Genomic DNA, 20,431 nt, shown 5'->3' with positions numbered 1-20,431 from the left:
AAAACACAGGAGGGAGGACAGTCTATCAGGGTCAACATACTGTGTTCATGAAGGAAAGGAAACCCTTGGGTATTTACTGCAGTCCTTCTGGCTGGACTGGTGTTTTCTGTTCCCTTTGACGAAAGTAAAGCTTTAATGCTCCTTTTTGATCCTTAACTCAAAGCAAATATTTCTGTTCTTACTCCATTACCTAATTTATACATGAAAATTAAATAATCTACCAAAAAGGATTCTTCTCACCCATCCTGCGTGTCTTTGCCAGCAGCTACCAACAGAATTGTCTTCCCCAGAAAAATACAGGAATTACAGGACCTTTTGTACTTCTTCAGCCAGTGCAACAGTGCACTTCTTTAAACATATCATCAGTTTTTAATACATACCCTTGCTGCAGAGAACCATTAGCTCATTTTCAGGTACTGTTAGATCCAAGCCCCACCCTCCAAGACTTAGTTAAAAATCCAGTTATGTGGTGGATTTTGGTTATGATAAATGGCGATTAAGTGGAGAGCCCTGGTTTCGGCACACTTAGTGCATTCTCGGACCCTGCCAACTGCCTGACTTCCCAAACGAAATGGCAGTATCCTGCAAAGAATGTAACAACGCATGCCCTTAGATATACATGAGACACTCTAGACCCTCCAAAATAATGGCATGGGGGCGAAAAGAAGTGTTCTAGATACAAAAATTCTGCTGAAAGCATTGTGACTGCTCCAGACTAACAGGTTTTAGAGATTAAGCAATGGAGAGAGAAAGAGGCACCTGTCTTTGCAAAATAGCAGGTTACAGAAACTGCTTGCGAAGTGTTAAAAACAGTGCAACAGATTTGTAAACTGGAAGAATGTGGAAAAAGCAGGAAGCCAACTGCCACTTAGAGTTTTTTCCCCATTTGGTTGCGTTTTTGTGTTCCAGGTCTGTCCAGGCTCCAACTTAATATTTGACAGAAACTATGTGAAATCAGAGCCAGTGGCTTTCCTATCATAAAGAGACAGTATCAACATTTTAAAAACTGTGAAGAAAGGGAGTAATTTAGACTTGGAGTTACCACAGATACCCTAGACCAGAGGTTCTCAAACTGGGGGTCAAGACCCCTCAGGAGGTCACAAAGTTATTATATGGGGGGGTCGTGAGCTGTCAGCCTCCACCCTAAACCCCACTTCGCCTCCAGCATTTATAATGGTGTTAAATATACAAAAGTGTTTTTAGTTTTTAAGGCAGGTCACACTCAGAGGCTTGCTATATAAAAGGGGTCACCAGTACAAATGTTTGAGAACCACTACCCTAGACAAAAAATAACTAAGAGTTTTAAGCATATAAACCCAAACACGTTAGATTATTGCAATTAAAAACTATTTTAAATCAAGAAATTTAGAATTAAGTTAACTGTAGTTCAGACCCTGAATCGTCACACTCTGTTCACGGCACAGTGACAGATTTCCTTACCCTCACTACACTTCTTTTTCATGTTCAACATCCATTCTTCCTACTCAGCCTCCAATAACTTTTACGTTACACAAGACAGACTTAGGCCTAGTCCATGCTACACAGGCTTTGCCAGTATAGCTAATCAGCATGGCTACCAGCAGAGGCTGGTAGTGTAGGCACAGCATATGCTGATACAAGGAGTTTCTGCCATTATAGTAACACCACCTTCCCATACATATTAGTTATGCCAACAGAAGTTCTGTCAACATAGCTCCTTTTACAACTGGGGGGTTTGCGGAAATATCTTTGTCAGCTGAAGGTATGGTTTTTTCACACCCTTGACCAATAGCTATACCTATAAATCTTTGCAGCACAAACCTGGCCTTAAACAGGATGCCAGAGAAGCTTCTGTCTGCTTAGTTTACAGTATATGATTTCTATGCTCATTTCATCATGATTTTGAGGGCTACTTCTGTCCTTGTCTGTTAGCAACAATTTAAGCAAGTTATAAGAAACTTCAACAAAACCAAATTCACAGGGTCCCAAAACCATGTGAATGAAATGAGATTCCAAACTATTGGACTCGTTTTCGGTTGTGGCCTCAATTTGCTACAGCTTTCCTTCCACACTTGGCTCCATTGTCTTTCCTATTCCTTTTAGGCTAGCCCTCTCCAACTGCTCTAACATTATTCCTTTGGTTCAGCATGTTCTTCTGATCCCTACTTGCTTTTTGCGGCAACTTCATTTAAATAAAAAAAGAAGAAGAATATTTATAGAACACTTGTTTCCCCATTTCCAAGCAACATGGTTTTACTTCTCCTCAAGCAAAAAACATCCACAGTGCCAAAAGATTTATTCCACTTTTTTTCCTAGATCTAACAGGTACTATACAATGGGGTTTTTTTTGTTTGTTTTGGGGTTTTTTTTGTTTTTTTACATACTACCTGCTGAAAACTTACCTTTTGTTTCAAGATTTAAAAGCCAATATTTTATAACAATAGGAAGCTATGGGTCAAAATTAACAGCATGCCTCCACATATGATTCAATGATTGGAATGACAACAATGTTTAATCTGGATTATCTGGCAATTAAATCAGTCTAATTTTATTAGCCCAACACAAAACTTTCTGTAGAATGCCCCCACGGGGCTCAGTGCACTCATAGGAAAAATGATTTGCCAACATTTTGTTCTAGATATACTATGAACTTCCTATTGTGATGAGGCTGGAGGAAAGGGGAAGTGATCCTCTTGAAAGATTGATCCTACCTCCACTGATCAGTCTCTTCAATGGAATAAACTTTTCCACTTAATGGAGTAGACAATCGCCCTTAAACATCCAAGTAATACTGCCTGTTTGAGTGGTTGATACCACAAAAGCAAAATGTTGTCTTCTAAATTTAACAATGACAATACTATCAGAGAAGTGATTGCATTCATTAACCTTAACTAAGGATTTTTCATAAACTTCTACATTTAAATCCTGTAACTATTTGCTCTCAGAACTGTTTTTAAAACAAACAATTACATAGTAATCTTAAAGTTAACAGAATTTGTGTTTGGAAATGTCCAAGTGGTGTACCACAGCTAGTCTCACAGCTCTCCTTTTCAGTAATCCACTAACAGTCATGACCTACAGAGCAAAAACATCATTCTGTTGCCAGCAAAAACAGAAATTTCACCACCAGCACAGTGCAGGGATCATGATATCACCCACCAAACTAGGAAGAAAAAACTACTTTCTGTAAAAGCAATTGCTGAATGACATCTGAAGAGAAACATCTGCCTGATTTTAGAGGAAAGGGTAACATGCTGGGGGGAGACAAGAACAGAAAACACCCAGGGACTAAGTTGTAAGAGCAAAGCAAGCAGAAATGGACAAAAATCCTGCCGGGCTTTGTGGGGGGGGGGGGGGGGGACAAAACATCAATCTCAACTCTTCTATATGTTTAAAAATAGATCTTAAGCCCTCTGAATAGGATAAGCTGAAAAACATTTGAAGAACTTTAACAGAACGCTCATTTCTCATGCTGATTGTTCCAGGAGGACTAATGGAAAGGAGAGGGGTGTCATGTCTCTATAGCGACTGGAGCAGGACTGGGCAAGGTATCGAGTATGATGAACAACGTCCTGCAACTGTCATAGGCCCTGTATTCATGACACTAGCTTCAGGACCGAAAATGAAGGAAATTCTGCTTGCACTAAGACCTCTAGTTCAGTTACTGTCATATTCACACTAAAAGGGGTGGGTTATTTTCGAAGAGTACACACTCACAAATCCATTTTCAACCTTTTTCCTCCTACTATAGGAATGACAAAGTAGAACAGTACATAGGTGACTCAAGAGTTCTCAGATTTTACACTTAATATTTTAAACAAAAGTAATTTCCAAGTACACGTCTGAAAAGCTTAAGATTTTGCAAAGCAATATACAACAGGACAGGTCAGAATAAGGCACAGGCTGCTGGAGTGGGTGGGGGGGGAAGGGCAAATTATGTGACAGCATCTGCCTTAACTAAGTTTCCCGGTTTGTGTCTCAACACTAACAGTTTGCCTGAATTTCCTCTTTTTTTGTAAAGAGTAGTTTTAAAAAGCTGTTCATAGAAAGTATTTAGAACAAGTTTAGTCCAAAGATAGTAATGAGCTATTGGAGCTATTTCAGTCAAACACATATTTAAGATTAGTGACATACATGTAGCTCAATTCAGGAAAAAAAAAAATCTGGTTTCCATTTTAACACACAAAAACATACTCCACATACGCTTTAAAAATTGCTTCCGCTCTGCACAAGACATTTGTATTGAAGAAGGCCAACACGCATTTCTAAGATTTCTATTTACTGAAATAAATCAGTGTAGTGAATATTCAACATTTTCAAAATTAAGCAGATTTTCTCTTGATTTTCCTGACCATTTGGAGTCTCCTCTCTTGACTTAAAATAATTGTGATTCTAGTTGCAAAATAGAGGTAATATTTAAAATAAGGCAAAACAAAGACACCCCTTTGTCATGATAATCTATCCCATAATATAAGAAGTTTAAATACTAGAAACCTCAGACACTCACGCATGAAAGAAAGTTGCATAACTGGTGTATATGTTGCATTTTCTTTAGATACATCAAGTTTATCATCTATTCTTGCATATTTTGTTAAGCTACTATGATGAGATATATAAACCATGCACTGGCCAGGAACAGGTTAATGAGCTGCATGGAGCCCCCACCAGCCCCACTACACCTGTGCTGGTCCTTAGGCATGTAAGAAGGAGTTAAAAGGAGGGAGCACAACTTCCTGACTAGGAAGGAGAGCAGACTGGCAGTCCCCACATTCAGAAAGAAGCCTGGGTGGAGCCGGGAGCTGCCTGAAGACTACAGTCTGCCAGTGCCTTCCTGAGGAAGGGTAGGTCAGACAGTTTGTTTTGTTACTAGGAACTGGCTGGTAGTCATTAAGCCAAGCCACTGCAGCTGAGGACCACCTGAGAGGAAGGGGGTTGAAAGCTGAACCCAGCAGGCCCAAAGACTCTTTTTGTTTGTTGGTCTTAGCCTTCTGGGGTACTGAAGTCCCCACATCAAAGCCACATCCATGACCAAACAGTGTCCTGAAGACCCATTGGGTAAACAGAGGCAGAGCTGCTGCAGTGCCACAGCTACTTATTGAACTGAACCGGAGCAAACAGAAAGGTGGAATGCTCATGTGATAGCAATAAAACCTACAGTGCTGTAGGCTAGCCCCGAGTAATTGGGACAAGTTCTACCCTCAGACATGCATATGCAATGCACATGCAACTCCCACTGAAGTCAAAGAAGTTTCACACATGAATTCAAGGGCAGAATTTGGCCCTTTAAATTTTATCTACGCTGCAAAAGTTTGGGTAATTATTTATTTTTTTTTAATAAGCTGAGGATACCAACATGAAGACATGTGTTTAAAAATTATGCCCTCTTCAGCTTTGCTGGTGGTTCTCTAACAGGTTTAATTTATTAACCAGGTGAGACCACAGAGCACTGTGGGAAGGAACATTACTTACATTTTTCTTAATCATTCCCTCCCCCCTTTAATATCTTCTGACACTTTGCACATCAAACTAAGAGATCCATAAAGGAGGAGGAGAACATATCACCTTGGCAACACAGTGTTTACCACCTGTTAGGTCTCTTAACCTATCAGGAGGGTTACAAACCAGTCATACAAGCAATTTTCAAATTCAACACTTCCTGACAAACAACAGGTCAGGGTACCACTCAAGTTAAAAAATGCATGTGGCTAAACACATTAGACAAGGCAAATGATAATTTAACACTTTGCACTTCAAATCACTTGTTTGAACAGTAGGCCAGTCAAGTCTCAACCCTTTCATCTGTTTTAGAGATGGGGAAACAGACCTTGTCCAGACAAAGGATTTCAAGCATTCATGGCTAGCCACCACTGTAGTTATGCTGGTGCAAACCTCTAGCATTCACAAGCAAAACATGGACTGGAGCAAGCTGCAGTTTATAGCTTCTTATCCTAGGGATCCTAGCACTCTGTTTGAAACTCTGTGAGGGGTTCACTTTTCATATCACTATCTTCTTAGCAAGAGTCTGATAAAATTAAGTCCCCCTATGGCTCTTAAAGAAGAGTTCTCTTCCTATCCCTCAGCTGCGCTAACCCCAAAATACCTCATCTGTTATGGACTGTTTCTCTGCAACTCTTGCAACCACCATTTTTGGGCCATCCTCCCCCAGAGCCTTCCTTTTTCCAAGCAGCAATACAGTGAAACTGTCATGCTTGTTTTTCAGCTTTATTGCTACCCCCAGGGTTCTGAATAGCAATAGTGAAAATGATCAGTTGTCAATTCTACACAACACCAGGGTCTGCAAAGTCCGTAAAATAGCACTACAAAGGCCATTTCTTCACAGCTGAAAGGACGAGAAGGTTTTTTTTTTTTAAATGGCAGCTTAAATTCTCCTTTTCTCCACCCCCTCCCAAACACATCAGGGAAAACTTCCCACTAGTTACTGGTAAGTGGACAAGTGACTATTTCAAGCCTTGCACAAAGCATAAACTATTCTAATGACAACCAGTTAAGCCAAGGCATTTTGCCAGCACCAAGGCTCAACGGACCAGCCACTGTGCTAAGGGGATGTCTTTTGGTATGAGGAATCATGATTCCCCCTATTACTAAAAGTGACAAATTCAGTTACATGATTTTCATTGTACAAAATAGTGGGCTACTTTCACCAGCAGTGGGGGGAAAAATGGCATTTAATACTTTCTGAAGGCCAGAGTGTCTGCTCAAGTTTGAGGGGAACAGTGTCTAGTAGTTAGAGTTTGGGAGCCAGGAGCTAGAACTCCCCAAATTCTCATCAATTCTGACACTATTTTCCCATATCTTTAGAACTTACCCAGCCCCCCATTACAACAGTATCTAAGCACCTCGTAATCTTTACTGTATTTATCCTCAGTACCCCTGAGAAATAGTAACATTGCCCTATCTCCATTTTACAGATGAGCAACTGTAATGCAGAGAGATTAAATGATTTGCCCAAGGTCGCAGAGGAAGTCTGTGTAGGGTAGGGAACTGACCTTGGGTCTCCCAAGTCCCAAGCTAGCACCTAACCACTGTGTCATTCTTTCTGCTTGTCTCAGACTAGAACAAGTAATAGTGTGCCTCAGTTTCCCCACCTGTAAAACTTCCTCTATTTTGTGAACATTTAGTCAATGCTTTTAAAATATTTTGAAGACAAAAGTATAAATATTACCTTAATGGGGAAATAAGGAACATTACAAATGGAACATGTGAAGTACATTTAAAAACTGCTTCCTTTGGAAGTTGTAACATGTTACAACACTTGGAAAACCACAAACAAAAAAATGTTATTCTTGTTTGTTTTAGAGTTATAAAAGGCATGAGAGAAAACTTATACACAAAAAGCTGTATTTAAATATTTAGCCAGTGTTATTGTGTGTAATATATTTCATACTGGCCATAAATACAGTTGAAGTAATCTAGGTAACACCGTGACGTTAAACTGCAGCAGACTGCCTTATGAAGCTGTGCTGACTCAGGCCCCAATCCTACAAAAATATATACCCACATACTTGAAGCCAATGGGACTACACACAGTACATAAAGTTAAGAATATGCTTTAAGTCTGCAGAATCAGAGTCTTAGTTCACTGCCATGCTGTTGGAAGGCTAAGGATGTTTTGAAAGCTAATATGCTTCAAAAGAAAACCAACACAAGAACGGTTTACTGGAAGGACCTCGAGTTCTCTTACAGAGTTGGACTCAGATTAAATATCAAGTTACTGCTTCCTGTGGCCTGTGAGGAAGTCAACTCCTCTACTGGTAAAGTCACCAGAGTTGTATTTGTCAGAATACATTTTTTAAATACCTACATCTATAAACAAATAGGTCTAGGTTGTCAGTTTCACCAAGATCCAGCCATCAAGTGCAATTCCACACGATTTTTTTTTTAAAGCTGTACTGACAGGGAATTTAAATAATTCAAAACAATCACTAATATAAAAAGATACAAAGAACAAAATAAATCTAACACTAGAATATAACCTAATTAGTTATTTTCCTCTTTGTTTCTATTTTAAGATCACATCTGCTAGCAATGGCCTAGTACAAAAGTAAACACTAGGGTTTAGACCCTCCAAGACAGTCTAATGAAACAACTTTGAGGGGAAATCCACTGCCTCCAGAATAAGCCATAACACCCCCTCACTCACAAACTCTTCCCTTCCTAATCCCCCATGCTCTTCCAGAACACTTGCCAATATTTGGCTTCCCCATTCTATACCACCTCAGCCTGAAATTCAACAAGGAGATGCAGAGAGCAAGGGAGGGGAATCCTTTCTCCAACACCACATTACCTGCCTAGCCCCTGTCCACCTCAAAAAAAAAAAAAAGAAAAACCTTGACTACAATTACTCCTACCTAAACTAGCCTGTGATTTATAATCCATCTCACACCCCTCCAAAATACTCCCCCAAAAGAACAAGCAAGCTACCGTCAACCAGCCATCAACTCCTTGTCAGTGATATACCCCACCGACATCTAACTGCTCCCCAATACTCCACACTTACTACCTTCCAACCCTCCACTACTCCTAGAATATCCTGACATTTATGTCACACACACACACGCGCGCACTATAACCATGCATATTTATATGCATGTTACCAGTCCCACATACAACTCATATTACCCCCATGCTCTCCAGCTGTCCCCAGCAGCCATATTATATCCCCAAGTACCCGCTCCCCAGTTATCTAAAAACGGTCCTATCCAATTCCCCACATTCCTCCATTAATTACCCCATTCCTCTTTATTTCCCTCCCTCCACATACCTATTGTCTTATTACCCCAGAACCCCCACATGCCTTTATTACCCCAAACTCACCTATCCACATGCCACCATACCCCTCATTACCTCCACTCCCCAACCACGTGCCCCTTTATTCCCCCAGTATCCTCACATCCCCCATTCCTCCATTCTCCCCGAGCCATAGACCCTTAGTCTCCACCCATTACCCCAGGACTTCCACATGTCCCCTTACCCCCCTACCTGCCCATCCCCCCTTTACTCCCGTACCCCTTGTTACCCCTTAACCCCCAACTCCCTGCCCATCCCCCCTTTACCCCCGTACCCCTTGTTACCCCTTCACCCCCAACTCCCTGCCCATCCCCCCTTTACCCCCGTACCCCCTGTTACCCCTTCACCCCCAACTCCCTGCCCATCCCCCCTTTACCCCCGTACCCCCTGTTACCTTCACCCCCAACTCCCTGCCCATCCCCTTTACCCCCGTACCCCCTGTTACCCCTTCACCCCCAACTCCCTGCCCATCCCCTTTACCCCCGTACCCCCTGTTACCCCTTCACCCCCAACTCCCTGCCCATCCCCCCTTTACCCCCGTACCCCCGTTACCTCTTCACCCCCAACTCCCTGCCCATCCCCCCTTTACCCCCGTACCCCCTGTCACCTCTTCACCCCCAACTCCCTGCCCATCCCCCCGTACCCCTTGTTACCCTCTTACCTCCCCGTTACCCCTTCACCCCCAACTCCCTGCCCATCCCCCCTTTACCCCCGTACCCCCTGTTACCCCTTAACCCCCTACCTGCCCATCCCCCCGTACCTCTTGTTACCCTCTTACCCCCCCGTTACCCCTTCACCCCCAACTCCCTGCCCATCCCCCCGTACCCCTTGTTACCCTCTTAACCCCCCGTTACCCCTTCACCCCCAACTCCCTGCCCATCCCCCCTTTACCCCCCCGTTACCCCTTCACCCCCAACTCCCTGCCCATCCCCCACCCCGCTTCCGGCCCGGCCGGGCCCCGAGGGGGTCCCTGGGGCGGGGGCTCCGCCAGGCCGCGGCCTGTGCCGGGACTTCCCGTCGCTCCCCGCCCGCCCCGGGGCCCGGCCCCTCCTCACCCTCCGCAGGGCGCGGGGCACCGAGGGGGCGGACGAGGGGAACCCGCCGCCGCGGCCGCCTCAGACACCAACCTCCGCCGCGCAACCCAACCTGCTGCCGAGCCCCAGCCGGGGACTGGAGGGGGCCACGGAGTGACTGACAGCACGGGAGGACCAATCAGCGTCCAGCACCGCAACCAGGAAGGCGGGGCCCAGCACAGCCGCCGGGTTAGGCTGCAACCTTCTTAGCGGGGCCTCCAAGTAACGGGGAGCAAGAGAGGAGGGGCCGGTAGGCGGGCCAGGGAGTGACAGGGGAACTAGCCAATCAGAGCAGAAGGAGCCAAAAGAAGGCGGGGCATTCAAATGAAGTTCATCAATATTGATCAGCAATGTGGCCGGGGGGGCTATGTGATAATTGCACTGGGGTTTTATTTAAATTTATTTAAATTAGCCACTGTGTGAGCCCTGTTTCATTCATTGTCAAGTGTTCATGCAATTAACAGCTGTTGGCTAGTCTGGCTTGAGCTGTGAACCCGGAGCCTCCTGACACATCTGTTTATTAACCCCTGGGGTCATTTGTGTCTCATCAGCTCCCCTAGACCTCGCTGAGGGGCCCCAGCCTCTGCAAATCTGGGCCAAGGGCTCGCAAACAGGGCCCCCCAGCGCTGCAGAAATCCATTTAACTGCGTCTACACTGGGGCTTTTGAGGTGTAGAGATGTCATTGCCCCCCCCAGCCACCCCAAACGGACATCAGCCCTCTAGGCGCAGCCCGGGCCCAAAGCATGCTGCCTCCTTAACCATGAGCAAGGCGATCAGGATTGAGCTGTATCAGGCTAGAAATAAATCAATTGGGCCATTAAACAAATATCCAGCCATTAAAACAAAATCTATATTCACCTTTATTTAATTGTTCATCTCTCATGCTATCTGTGTTCCCAAATCCTTTCCAGAGTGAAACACGGCATGTAGAGTGCTAGTGAGTGACAGCAGAGGGCAAAGAGGTCGAACGAGAGGGAACACATGCCATCCTAGCTTTGGAGTCAGATGGAGAGTAAAAGAGGTGGAGATACCCAGAACCTATCCCAGACGTCAGAAGCTGCAGAGCAGGAGGTCCTTGCACCTGCAGTGACAAGAGTGTGCAAAAGGAATGCAGGCGCGTTAGTCCATGAACCAATCTTCTCCTTATGGTGCCTGTTCAGGAGAAAACCATGGAGCACTTGACAAGAGTACAGATTGGAAAGCTGAGGTTAATGTAGTGCAGCCCCTTGCTCTCTAGCGGGCTCACTGGTCCCTCTAGTGGTCCCTTTGCTGAGCTCATTTAGAAAATCTGCGTTGAACATTTCACTGTGTCCTGGATGGGCACAAAGGGTTTGCAGTCTGGGGTGCTGGCCCTATGCACTAGGGTGAATTTCATCCTCAATAAATAACTGATTTTGAAGTTTACTAATTTATTTGTTGGTCCCAACGCTGTGGATGGCAGACTCCTGCCCCGTGACATTTCCCAGCACAAGAAAAAAAACCCTAAATACTCCCCCCACACACACACTGGTTCCTGGAGTGAGCAATAAAGCACTGCCACTAAAATCTTTGCACTAGCGTTGCGGTACTTTTCAGTTGAGGTTCTCCACGTGCTCCTTGAAGGTAGATAAATATAACCCCACTCCACAGACCGGGGAAACCAAGACAGAGAGCGGAGGTGACACTGCCAACCTCACACCTAAAGTCAGCAGCAGAGTGGGGAACAATGAGTTTCCTAATTACCAGTCCCCCCTGCTCAACCACTAGACTCAGCTGACTCCCAAAGAAGGTGCCCGGAAGGTGACATTTCAAAGCCACCTGGCAACTGCTCGTGGTCCATGCAACTAGATGACAGGCGCTCACACTGCTATAAAGCATCTCCGGAGACCAGAAAACCAAACCCTTTTGCATCCCATCCTTCTGGCTGCAACTTTCTTGTTTCCTCCCCAACAGCAAGATGCCTGGGCTCCATCTTGCAGCTTCTGTACCTTTCTGTGAATCCACCCGTCTCATCAGCTTTCTTTCCGCAGTGCCTGAGAGGCCCTCTCAGAGACAGGCAGCAGGATAGAGCAAGAGCTCCGGGTTCAGTGGAGGAATTTTTGATATTTCACTTCTTTGTGCTTTTAAATATCAGCAACGGCTGGTGTGAAATTTACCAGCATGTCACCCACACACAGCCCCATCGTGGCTGGTGAGGAAAGGGACCGTCCCACACATGTGCCAATAAAACCTTTATTCCTCCTCCACCCTTCCCTAGTCTAGCTCTCTAACTAGGCGAGAGGGGATGTTATTGACAGCAGTCAGAGAGCTGGTGGAAGATGCCCATTTTACACCCCCCAGAGAGGCTGAAGCCCTCTCATTATCCACTGAACAAGCATAGCAGGGCAAAGCTTCCCCCCACACACAGCCCCACAGACACAGACAGACACCACCAAGGTGCCCTATCCTAACCCAGGCAGGACACTCATTACAAGGGCCAGGGGAAACAGAGCTAAGTTTAGAGCAGCTTCTGAGGCTGCTCTAACTTACACCCAGGCTCAGGTAGGCTCCTGCACAGCCCCAGTATACAAGGAGCATGAATGTGGCTTAAAGCCTCCTTGTCCCCACCCAAGGAATTGAGAATCAGGCCCTTGGTTTTTATTTAGACCTCTGCTTACTTTCTCCTTTGGGCCTGACCCTTTGGTCATGGACACAGGTGCCACCCCATGGGCTTCAGTAAAACATATTTTGTTTCGAGTACGAGAGGGAGGATCTGGCCCTGTGAATCAGACTGGGGGCTGGGAGGATCACTCAGCTGCCTGCTTCCTCTGGCATAGGAAGTCATGCTCCATGGGGCTCCCAGGCTGAAGAATGAATCAAGGCTTTCTGTAACATCCCCCCATACCCCAGCCTGTCATGATCGGGTGAGGGAGACTGAGGCACTGCAGATCCCGTCATTAGGTGGGTGGTGTCCTTCCTTTGTCTTCCTGACTCACGGGTCACATTTGGACCTAGGATTGTGGAGGGCTGAGTGCTAGGGAGCACAGGGATCCCCGCCTTGGAACTCTATAGGGAGAGGGAGAGATCAAGCAGTGGTCTCATGAGAGGCTGTCTGCCACTAGAGAGCATGTCCTGGGAGGTTGGAAGGCAGCTACACACAGAGAGGGATTTCAGTGGTAGCCGTGTTAGTCTGTATCAGCAAAAAAAAAATGGGGCATCCTTGTGGCACCTTAGAGACTAACAAATTTATTTGGGCATAAGCTTTTGTGGGCTAGAACCCACTTCATCAGATGTAGTGGGTTCTAGCCCAGGAAATCTTATGCCCAAATAAATGTGTTAGTCTCTAAGGTGCCACAAGGACTACACACACAGAGAGAAATCTGAACAGGTTAGGGCTGATCCCAGCCCAGAGCAGTCTGTCGGTTGCAGCAAGAGGCACTGGGAGGTAGGGCTCCTGGTTTCTATGCCCAGCTCTGGAAGAGAAGGGTGGTCTAGTGGTTGCAGCAGGCAACTGGGATCTTGGCCTCCTGGAGTCTCTTCCCAACTCTGTCACTGTCCTGCTGGGTGACCTAGAGCATGTCACTTAACTCCCCCGTGACTCAGTTTCCCCTTCTGAGGAGCAGGCCTGATACAGCGAGTTACCCAGCTCGTTCACAGGGGCATGGTGAGACTTCGTGTAAATGCTCGCATAGCCCTTTGAGATCCCTGACAACAGCATCGCTCTTGTTCTCCTTGGGCTGCGGAGGAGGAGCGGCTTCTGGGACAGGCTATCCATCCACCTGTCAGTCAGTCACAGGAGGCTCTGGAGCTCACCGAGCTGTGAATCCCAGACAGGGACCATTAATCAACTGTCGGGAGATGACTGCAGCCCTGAGCCCACTGTGACTGATCCAGAAAGCAGAGAATTTTCGCAGAAGAGGAGACAGCATCCCTCAGGCACATCCACCAGACCGTTTTCTGGTCTCCGGAGATGCTTTATAGCAGTGTGAGCGGCCTGGAGACTCGCTGCCTGCAGCCCAATTCTGGCTCTGCTCAGACTCCTCTGGACTATTCCCACGGTGCCCAGGGCAGAACATCATCCCAGGCTACACTCCTGGTGCAAAGGGTTCTTCCCACTGATTTGGGGCTAGCAGAGCAGCCCAAAGCCACTCCCATCTCCTGGTGGAGCAGCATGCCCAGGCCATGAAAGGCACCCATGTTGGGCATGTGACTGGGCTGCACTGCCCAGAGCTCAGAGGGCATAAGGGCGAGGTGACATAAGGGCCTGTCATCTCTGCCTGGTTTGCACCTCCTGCAAAATGTGGCCCAGAATCCAGCCCTGGGTTCTGGGGCAGGGGCAGAGGGGCTGGATCAGCACGGCCCAACTCACGCTTCGCCAGCCTCCAAAGGCTGCTCCTCTCTGCTTGGCTAGAGGGAGGTAACCCCCAGGCCAGCCCAGCCCCAGCAACCCGGAGTGTGGCGCATACCTGCTGTGCTGGGGCAGGCTCAGTCCAACTGGCCGGCCGGAGCTGCTGCCCACAGGCCCCCAGGGATCCCAGTGCATGCAGGGCGGACAGTGAGCGAGCCCCCCGATGCAGGACCTGTCTAATCGATTAGGTCCATGCTAGCGTCTGGCCATCAGCTGGCAGACAACAATTGGAGCCCCCCAGGAGTCAGGCCCCACACTGGATCAAGACTCCCATACACTTTTTCGTGCTGCTCAAAGCCAAGAGGGGGAATAATCCCCCCCCCCCGCTGCAACTCCGCGTTTATTCCTCAGCACGCATGGGACGGTGCCCGTTCTGCTCGGCTCAGCCATCTGCACCGTCCCCCAGGAGGGGAGCTCCCCTTGCTGTACAGTTGCTGGGAAACCTATTGGAAAATTGAGTCTTTAATTGCATCTGGCATGTCCCAGGCTCCCTGACGGCAACAGCCACCGGGCCCCAAAGTGACATCACGGTAAGTGAGAGGAGGCAGCCCAGACAATCTCACACATGTGCCTGTGCTAGGCAAGCTGCTATCTCCCTGCCCCAAAGCTTGACCTGTGGCCTCTGGAGAGACGTGGATCTAGCAATGGCGGAGAGCCAAATTCCACTCGGGGCAGAATCCCCTAATAATTAAATATTTATTAATTCCCTCACCTAATAAATAGCAATGAAAATGTACTGAGCCTAGCACACGGGGTCCTGGCCCACAGCGGTGGTTGCCAGGCGCTACCGTCATACAAATGAATACGAAGAATTCACCTGCCAGTCACCATAAGGAACGTCCCCAGAAAATAAAAAACGCATCCCCAGTAGGTTACAAGTTCCCTGCAGCCGGGCCTGGGGATTGGAGAGATTCCCCGGCACAGTAATAGGCAGGGGAGGTTTGATAGCCCAGCCCTGTGTCAGGATGAGGGGCGGGGAGCTCCAAGATCAGAGGAGAGGAAAGAAGGAAAGGGGAGAAGCAGACAGGCAGGCAGGCGAGGAAAATTCCACATGTGAATGGGGGACAGGAGCAGCTGTTTCCCCCAGCCGTGCTGCTGCAGCCTTCTCTTTGGTCTTCCTCCGAGAAGGCACTGGAGAGGGAGGTTAACACAGGTGGCCAAGCGGCATAGCAGGGGCTGCTAGCAGGGAGGGGTATTGCAGGGAGCAGCTGCCATCATGGGAGTCCTCATTTCTGTTGCTAACAAGCTATTCTGCTGCAGTGCAGAACACTGCTCTGGGACCCTATGTCAAAGCGGCACCCTGCACGAGCAGGTATCACCACGTGCCATGGACAGCAACAGCCGTGTTTCACCACTTGCTGGGCCAGACCCTGAGCCAGCCCCCCAAGGTGGTGTCACTCGGCAGAGACTGACTTCCACCGAGTTACACTGATTGACGACAGCTGAGGCTCTGCCGGCCAAACCCAGGGCCTGATCCTACAAACATTGTGACCAGCTGCAATTCTTACTGCCAGGAGTAATTCCAGCAGCAGTCCCATTAGTTCACATGTGTTTGCAGGACTGGGCTAGGAGACAGATGATTTTTTTTCTTCTTAACCCCAGTTGTAATCCAGTTTGGCTCCATCTGTACTGGCCAAACAGTGTTATAATCTGCTTCGGCCACAAATGAGTTTAAATCATCCTTCACAGCCGTTGCTAAACCCAAGGCCAGATGCCTCTCCCAGCTTTGACGGATATTGGATTGGACTGAGAAGGGATAACAGACGTGGCATCATCTCACCAGGGCATGAGGGAAATGAACGAGAACCAGTAGGTGAAATGACCAGGCCAGTTTTACTCTTCCAGCCCGAGAGCACTGGAGCCTCATCCACAGAAAAGTCAATTAGATTTGTAACTAGAGTCCTTTCGCTGTACTCTTTCCCTGACTGTAATTTAATATTATTCCAGTGTAGTGAACAAAGAGTCAATAGATTTGCAAAAAAAAAAAACCCACCCTGTAAAAATTAAAATAATTCAAGCCCCACATACAGCAGAGTACTTTAAATATTTGCTTCACTTCAACATCCCTGGGATGATCTGTGCTCAAAGTTAAGCAGGTGCTTTAATGCTGTGCTGGATCAGGGCTTAAAGGCTGGATTTCCAACACTTAACCCCTAAAAACCCTAGGGGTTCCCAGCTAAGCTCTTCTGGACAGCGTACAAGTTACTCCTGACAAGCTGGTATTTTCAAAAGTGCCTAAGTGATTTAGGAGCTAGGCTTTTCCATACACCCCAGCCATAATTCTGTGTAGGAAAAGGAAGATAAATAAGCACGGGGATTTGGCTCCTTGCTTGTTGAATCCGGTCTCTGGAGCCCCCACCTGCCTGCTTGGTAACGCGTGTCCATGCCATCTGCCAGTGGAGGCCAGAGTAGTTTTGCTTGGAGGGAGCGGCAGCCCCCATCAGTCAGCTCTATTGCTTTCTATTATTCATAGATGCTTTCCAGTTAGGAAATTAATTCACCACCACCCAGGGAAAGTGGCCATTCCTTTGCATCGCACATGCTGCTATTCCAGCCCCAGCTGTGCTTCGTTTTTCTGATCCTCTAAGCTGCAGGTGAATTAACCCACCAACAAAACAACAACTAGTTCTCAGCCAAAATAAACCACGTTAAGACAGAGAGCACCCATCAGCAACTGAAGGATAAAACCACCAGAGGGATGGTATCACTGTCCTAAAAGCAAGCGTTATAAACCCAGGAGATTCAGAGTGAAGGCTGCCCTGAAAAGCAATCCAAACAAATTAAGATACAGAAACGCCCAGCAAAGCTCCCGAACCAACCACTGCAAAGTCATTCAAGCACCACATAATTATAATTAAGACATGTGAGCCCCAATGCAACGAAACTGGATTTTAAAGCCATATTAGCTTTTGCTCCATATTTCCCCCCTTGTGATGTCACTACGGGGCAGAGTTAAGGTTGTTTATTCAGTAAGGAGCGGGAACAAGAGGCAGAGGTATTCCCTTTGTGTATTCCCATTAAGTAGGAGGAAGGGAGGGATGGAGAAAGAAAGGTCCATGCACAATTTCTCCCCCAAATCCATTTCCCCCCGTGCCAACTTGGTTATTTTGTACGTGTCAGAAGGTCAAATAGTTTTCAAAGTGGGACTAATGGAAAACACTGATTTGCAAAGGTGCCGAGCACCTGCTGCTCTTGCTAACTATGCTAGGAGCAGAGATTGCTCAGCATGTCTGAAAACTCAGGCTGTCAGCTGCCCAGGGAACGGCATTTCTGCGCCCTCCTGGCCTTGTCAGGGCAGCCTCTGCCAGAGCCACCCTCCTGGCTTCAGGTGGAATCACACAATCACCCCCTCTTGGACCAGCCTCTGGGTTGCATTCACCTGGGATTAACTCAGCGGGCTTGACCTACGCTCAGACCCTCCTGCTCTGCGCCCGTCAGGAGCAATGTCAGTGGTTGACAGGTGCTGGAACTAGGGATGGTGGTGGGGGGCAGGGCCTGCCGCTCCCCTGGCTTGAAGTGGTTTCCATCATATGCAGTGTTTACAGTTTCATTCAATGGCTCTTAGCACCCTCACCACACAAGTTGTTCCAGCCCCCTGGGTTGATGCAGTGACCAGACACCCTCCTTAAGCGAAGGATTTCCGAGAATGCAGATGTTAAAGCAATACAGCAGCCAGGCTGCATCTCAGGCTTCCCATACCCTGCCTCTGGGAAGGCCCCCCTTGTAGCGTCTCTCCCTCTCCTGAGACAGCTTAAGCCCAGGTTTGCTCAGTGATCACTCAGCACTTATGGGGCTTGCCAAAGCTCTGCTTTATTCTGTCCCGGTTCCTTTCCGCCAGCTGAGCATAACAACCAGAGGGTTGCAGAGCCCTGCCCAGACATTCGGGCTGGGAAGCTCAGCCCATAAAGGCCCAGTCCTCCAACATCACAACTGCTGAGAAGTGCTTTTTAACCCTTCCTTGTTCATTTGCTCTCCAGGCTCCTAGCTTTGGCAAAAAACAAGACTTGCAACTTCTCAGTGACACTAACAGTCTTTCAAGTGCGTGCCAGGGTGCCCGCATCTAGATCTGCTGTGATGCTCCTTCCATAGCTCTCTGAAATTAGATCAATACAGTTATACAGGAAATGCTAATTACCCACCATCATTATACAGTAGCCGTACCTCACTCACTGCCCAGAGCCCAAACCCTCAAATGTTTTGCAGCCTAACTGCCATGGATTTCAATGGATCCTTTGAGTATCTGTGCCTGGGTCCCTTCCCATAGTCCTGCCGTTGTTACAGCTCTGTATTCATAAACAAACACACAGCAGCTTCTCATCCATCACTGGGCCATCAAAGCCTCTTTCATGCAAAATTTCAGCCAGGAGGAGTGGCGTTGATTTTTAAGCAGGACTGCAAAAATCCAGCAGCCAGTTGGATAAGGAGTCATGTGACCCATGAGAATGAGCCCACAGATGGTCTGGCCAATGATGGCTGAGGCAGCACAGGATTTTAGGAGCACTGCGGTGAGTGGTGGGGAAGTAAGAACTGTTACTTTGCAGTTTGCAGATGGGGAAGAGAGACCCGGACAGGTTACGTGGTTAGGCTGGGATGTGCTGGCCTCCAATGCAAGGTTTCTTACCCCATGGGTCACAACCCAAAATTGAGTCAAAGGGCTGCATGGGAGGCTCTGCGGGGGGCACTGCAGTGTGGGGGGCCAGTGGGCCAGAGGACCAAAGATGAGCGAGTGGTGCTGTGGCCCCATGCACCAGGCTGAAATGCTACTCACAGAAATTGGATCTGCCCCCAAAGCAGTGCTGGGACCCCAGACGCTGCACCACCCCAAAGCACACTGCTGAGCCGAGCCAGCCCCACAGGACAGCAGCTTCAGGAGCAGCGGCTATGGTATGCACAGTGTACTTTGTCCATACTTAGTATGTTAATGTGTCTGTTATGATATACTGAGTGAGAAATACTGAGTGAGCCACATGCTTTTTGCACTGAAGCTATTTCCTGGGTCTTGGCAGGCCATCATGGTTAACAAAGGAGTCCTGAGTCACACATGGATCAGGTCCAGACCTGCTGTAGCAACGCAAAGCCTGGCTGGGCTCTAATCTCCATTCAGATTTATTGTGTGACCTCGTCTGAGTCAGGTAACTGTGCCCGTTAGCGGCCCAGGCCGGGCAGAAGCAGTGTTTTCAGAGTGCAAGGACAGTGAAATCTACCAGGCATTTCAGTGCTTGCTAAACATCTGCCAGGATCTAACTGACTCTACACGTGACTCCCACCAGCTGTCACTTTTGTTCACTCTTTATATGAAAGGTCCTCAGTTCATAAAAGGTTAACAAATGGTTAATAGATGTTTTAATCTGTGCTGATAGCTCATTATAAACTCCAGCCAGAGCTTATAACCACCTTCTACTGATGTGCTTATCACTACCTATGACACACACTGCTCATGTTTGTAACATGCTTAGAACATCCTAATCATCATTAACCCTTTCTAAACTATTCCTAAAAGGAACCTTAATCTAATGGGTGCTCTAATTTTTTCTTCTTGCAGCCGGATGGCTCCCACAAAGGCTGAAATTGTTTTCCTACCTTAAAAACCACTAAAGTGATCGCTTTCCACATCGTATCTTCACGGCTGATCAGCATAAACAGAGGCCAGACACATTGGCACTGGAAAATGGCTTTGAGAGGGTTAATTTTTTGGATGTTAAACACAGGCACCCAGATTCTGCTGTATTTATTTGTCCTTTGCCCAGGTGCCCTTCTGGGTCTGTATCGCTGCTGCTTTCCCTCCCAGTCATTTGCAAAGAAGAAAATATAAACCCCGCCAAGGGCCCGAAGCAGAAAAAGGAAAAGTGAATCCTCCTTCCTGACCCGCCCAGAATCAGCGCGCTGTCGGGACCTGGCTCTCCTGACGTACCTGCAACTCAGAGCTAAGATCCACTGTGTGGATCTGAAAGGAGAACTGGCGACTCAGCCCTCACAAGGCAGCAGTGGATCAATCCAGGCTCCATCCCCACATCAGACGTGAAGGGCAAAGGTCCCTCCACTGGCTGAGGTTTGGCATCTGGGAGGGACACTACTAAGGGGAAGGGAGACAGCAGACTTGACTAGCAGAGCTAAGAGGGAAAAATTCTTGCTGTCTCCCCATGCAGTTTGACATTAGTCCTTTATGCATAATGCACAAACTCCTCTTTCATCATCTCGCTGCAG

At 47.4% G+C, this 20,431-nt stretch overlaps 1 protein-coding gene across 8 annotated transcripts in view; it reads right to left on the bottom strand.

Moving 5' to 3' along the window:
- Positions 1-10,029, bottom strand: part of GNG7 (G protein subunit gamma 7) — a 136,424-nt gene extending 126,395 nt beyond the window's left edge. For 2 of the 8 annotated variants that reach the window (XM_050933977.1, XM_050933981.1), the window contains exon 1: positions 9,843-10,029. The gene's annotated coding sequence lies outside the window, so the exon portion shown is untranslated. The remainder of the gene's footprint in view (positions 1-9,842) is intronic. The other 6 variants (XM_050933975.1, XM_050933980.1, XM_050933973.1 and 3 more) reach the window with 3 other exon arrangements.
- Positions 10,030-20,431: the final 10,402 nt, after the last annotated feature.

Source organism: Gopherus flavomarginatus, chromosome 24, assembly GCF_025201925.1.
Source record: "Gopherus flavomarginatus isolate rGopFla2 chromosome 24, rGopFla2.mat.asm, whole genome shotgun sequence".
NCBI classification, from domain to species: Eukaryota; Metazoa; Chordata; order Testudines; family Testudinidae; genus Gopherus; species Gopherus flavomarginatus.
This window is presented reverse-complemented; position numbering and strand designations above follow the sequence as displayed.